The sequence below is a fragment of the Limulus polyphemus genome, unplaced genomic scaffold, assembly GCF_000517525.1.
Source record: "Limulus polyphemus unplaced genomic scaffold, Limulus_polyphemus-2.1.2 Scaffold2910, whole genome shotgun sequence".
Classification (NCBI taxonomy): domain Eukaryota; kingdom Metazoa; phylum Arthropoda; class Merostomata; order Xiphosura; family Limulidae; genus Limulus; species Limulus polyphemus.
In genome coordinates this window covers 91174-96162 of record NW_013668520.1, presented here as the reverse complement: position 1 = coordinate 96162, position 4989 = coordinate 91174, and the positions used below count along the sequence as shown (strand labels likewise).

Genomic DNA, 4989 nt, shown 5'->3' with positions numbered 1-4989 from the left:
AATATTTATTAAAAACTAATAAAAGATGTATTTTTATATTAATTCAAAGAGATACATGTATTGCTTATTTTATTTATTCTTGAATATTATAAATAGCACATAGTATAAATCTACAAAATAAGTAGTTTTAGATACATTTCAGCCACATTTTGTGCAAATTAGCAGGTAAAACAACTGAAAAATTAAAGATATATACCTATGTGTGAAATGGTTTAACTTTATGAAAAGACATTTAAGGTTCCATTAGGTGTCTAAGTGCAAATCTGATAACATATAGCCACCTATCAGATTAAATACAAATTTAGGTAAGACTACAATAAATATTAGGCCAGAGGCTACATATAACATTACATCAGATTACCTAATACACATTGAAATTATGACCAAAAATATCAATAACAGTAGGGATACACAACTAACATACCAATGCATTCTAACTGGTATTAGTAAGAATGGTATATTACACTACCTATATTCACAAGTTGCATAATTTGTAGTTCTGATCTATGTAGGAAGCTTCCTTTGATCAGAAGTTAATGATAATCAGATCTGAATCCACATTATACTAAATAAATTATAGATACAAAAAGGAGGATATGCAAACAGAATAAGGAATAATATTAGTCATTGACAGAGACAGAAAATCCCGCCTTTAAATTTCTTTATCACGTTCAATAGACCAACCACTTAAGACTGGTAAAATATAATAGTGGACACTTGGCAGCACTTAGCAACGTAGGAGAATATTCCATTCTCATAAGCATGGAAAAATAAAGCAAGAGAATTAATTTAGTTGGCCAAGATATTGTTGAAGGAAGACACTGAAGGTTGGTGTAGGAGACAGACAAAGAGGTGATCATACCTAAAAAGACAAGAGCAAAGAGAAATCATGCATGAGCAGACAGAGAGGGAAAACAATTAGAGGTTCCTGACTTTATTGAGCACATAAACCTACATGTATTGGTCCATATTCATTGTGTGCTCACCTCAACTCTACTGTGTATACTCCAGCTGAAGGAAAGAGCACAGTCATTTAGTGTGTGGTCACAGACCAGAATAATAGTTGAAGAAAGTAGCAAAATATTTAATATGATGTTAGCCAAATGTCTGTTAGAGGATAGAATGGCCAACCTGTAGGGAGAACATGGCATGTAAAATCCCAAAATTTTATTACTCCCAAGCATGAGATGCCAGCAAAGAAGTGAGAAATGTTACTATGCCCATAATAGAAGGTCTAATGATGTAAGACATCTTGTATCAGAAAGAGTGCCACCTTCACTGCTGATAAACATCACCCCCAAGTACTTAACCAAATGTATTACAGAAGGTTAAGTATGTTATATTAAAATGATTATGAATAAATAAGTCAGAAAGTCATTTGATAACCATAGCCAATATAAAGTTGTGGTGGAATAGCATCTATTAGAAATACATTTTGGTATTACTTGGCATTTCATATGTAGTGTGATGCCATTGAAAACTGATCACTTTTGGGAAGGGTAGATAACAGCCCTTTCTGATGCAAAATATTCATACATTCAGATCATAAGGATGTGTTTGGTTTTGAGGAATTAGAATTTCCAAGACAATTTCCAATAACAAATATATATCCCTTAAACTTAAAGGCATTGGAAAATGAAGGAACATCGATAATTTTGGGTCCATCAATAGAGAGACTGGCAAAAGGGCATTTTTAAATAGGTGAGAATCTTCCAACACAAAAGTCCATGGCAGAAGGTATCTGTGTACCCAAGGCAACATAATCAAGAAGGATCTACATCTGTAAGAGACACAAGTTGTTTCCACAATGGAAGAAGCCATCTGTGTATCCAAGGCAACATAATAAAGAAGGATTTATCTCTATAAAAGTGGCACAAGTTGCTTCAATGATGTAACCAGCAAAGGAGCACCAACTTTATAAAACTATATGAACAATACCTAAGTTGGGAAAAAATAGCAGTACTTAGTGACACTCAGTAAAACTGAACAAATCTCATGCTATTTTCTACTGACCATTAGGAAAAAAAAACAATCCAAAAATAGAATGTGACAGGTCATGAAACGTTTTCAAAGGCAGCTGTGGGAGGAAAGCACATTTGTTATGTAGCAAGGACTGGTATTTAGTGTGATCATCTCAACAACTGAAGAGACAGTGGCTGCAGGAGGAGGACATTTGAGCTAAACATATATATATTGGTATTGTATAGCTATTGCTAACCTCAACTGAACTGTGGAATAGATTCTACCTGCAGGAAGAGGGCACTTTATTAAGCAGTATTGGTCCATATTCATTGTGTGCTCACCTCAACTCTACTGTGTATACTCCAGCTGAAGGAAAGAGCACAGTCATTTAGTGTGTGGTCACCTCAACTCTACTGGACAGACTCAGGCTGCAGGAGGAGGGCATGAGTAATTTATATGAGGGGTAACATGTACTACATTAACAGTGTCACCACTGTCCCACTTCACACCGTATTGGTACTACTTGTTCTATCCCCAGCAATTAAGTTTCAATTGGTGAGGGTTCTCCATGGTCCACCAGCTCAATGGCTAGGAATTGGTAAGTATCAAAGGTCTCCCAGACTCCATTCAATGAAGGGGGAGGAGAAATCATGTAGGGAAGACCCAGAGAAGGTGCCTGGATCCCATAAGTTCTTTAGTCAGGAAAGATCTTTTACTACAACCAATGCAAAAACCATCAGGATGTTAATAGCCAGAAGGTATAAAAAATGAAATGTGTGGAGAGCCTACATGACTGTCTGGAACAGCTTGACCAAAATCCATCAAAGAAGATATGTAAAAGAACAAAAAAGATGACAAATTAAATTAAAAGAAAAGAGAAATTCTCTGCAAGCATCCCCATTCTGAGACCCATTCCATAAGGGAATAAGAAAATGGGTACATGAAAAATGGTGGGTTCCAGGATGGTGACAGATGAAGGTAAGGACTTCTAAGGGGTCAGGTTCATGATGAGGCACACTGAGGAGTCAAGCCGAGTGCTTAATGAAGAAATGAAACAAAATGGAGAGGACAGGGGAAGAAACACCTCTTGGTATCAGGAAAGGGGAATGGCCAAGGACAGGGCCACCTGCCAACTAGGAAAGGTTAAGACTGAGAATCCATCAACAAACAGTCATGTAAGAAAGTCAAAAAGGTGGTGCACAGAATTACTGCAAGGAGGAAAGAGATTGGGGAAGGACAAATGACAAAAGACACGTCAAGGATGGAAATAGACAAATACAGTAGAATGATAAAAATGTGAAAAGAATAATTCCACATTAGTGAAAAGTTCAGCCTAATACGTGACAGACTGGGCAACTTCCATCCGTGAGGATGGAGGGAGGATATCCCTCTATGAGGAAGGGGTAAGTTTGAGAGTGAGAAGCAAAAGAAAAGGAATAATGGGAATATGAAGGGGGGTGTCCAAATATCAAGCAGACCAAGATGATCAAAGAGGTACCAACAATAAAGCTTAAGAGGAGAATTGTGTGTAAGTCTGAGGCCCAGAAGGAGAAAATAAGTAGGGGATTAGTCATAAAGAAAGAAATAAAACCAGGCCAGGCTGTGAAATTGACAGTCTGAGCTTAAGAATGAAGGATAGAGGACCATAAGAGAGGATGCCTAGAGTTGAGAAGGGATTTAACCAACCAAGAGTAAACCCCATGGAAGATCAGGGGGTGCAGAGACTATTATGTTGATAGAATATTAACTGGCTAAGAGAGGTGGTCCACCACCAAGATTAAAACTCGTGGCAGATGATGTAAACAAGCTCAGAAGTGTGTGGTTAATGCCCCCCTCCCCCCAAAAAAAGGCCATGGAATATGAGCCACAAGGATAGTTGAAGCAAGGAAACACTATGGAATAGGCTGAGTAGAACAAGAACAAGTAAACCATAAGTAGGGGCAGGAATGGGAATATACACAACAAAGAGCAAGAAGATCGAGCATGTTGATGTGGAGTGAACTCTTGTCCAGCATCCAAACATTAGAAATCCTGCCCGCATCAAAAAGTGTACTTCAATCAGAAAGAGTGAGACATCTAGATGAGACTGGATGGTGCATTTGGTGACAGTAACCTCTGAAGTTTCTTGCCATACTCTTTTGAGATCTGTGGAAGCTTTCTTCCTATCTCTTCTCTTCTGCCACTCCACACAGCCAATCTTTCTATATCTTAGCAACCAGCAGCTCACAGTAGACTGGTTAAATTGAATTATTCTAGCAGTCTGTCTCATCGAAAGTCCCTCTTTGCTCATAGACACAAGGACTGCTGCAAGTTGTAGCACATAGGCTTCTAAACCGACTATCACTATAGTAAGAACCTCTATTTATAGCAAAAAATGGCTGATGCAATCAATACCCAAACAGCCTATGAAACTGCCGATATAATAATCAGACACTATTGCATCATCCATGAAACGCATTTCTGAACAAACGTGCAAACAAAAATTGGGTGATGGAATAATATTTTCCACCACTGCATTTCCACAAAATCCACATAATCTCACTGAAATTTAAACATTTGATATTAACCTTAAATATTATCCTATTTGTATTTATACATATGAAATAATACAGTTATTCAATTATTATCAAAAAAAAAGGAGGAACAACTTCATCATGATGTTTTATTGGTATTAAGATAATTTCCTAGGAAGTTATTTGAAATTAGAAAGGATATCAAAACATCATTCCAAACTTTCTCCTAAAGGTATTTGAAATTCTGAATGATTTTTTGTTATCCAATTAAAGGCAAAAACAATGATTAACATTCTCCTAGTTCATTCACTTGTGTGGATCCATTACCCACACAGTCTGTCACCACTGATTCTGGTATCTATGCCAGCCCAAATTTTGCATATTCTGGGATAACTCCTATATATATACACACACAATGAGTGGTAACAAGTAAATAGACACCTAATTTTTCGTCATTTAACTGATTTATGCTAACTAATTTGTGTTCACAGAGCACTATGTAAATGAAAATGGA

General features: G+C 36.9%; 1 protein-coding gene across 2 annotated transcripts in view; it reads right to left on the bottom strand.

The window, feature by feature from the left end:
• Window positions 1–4989, bottom strand: part of LOC106468193 — a 94104-nt gene that overhangs the window by 969 nt on the left and 88146 nt on the right. The gene's annotated exons all lie outside the window — the stretch shown is intronic.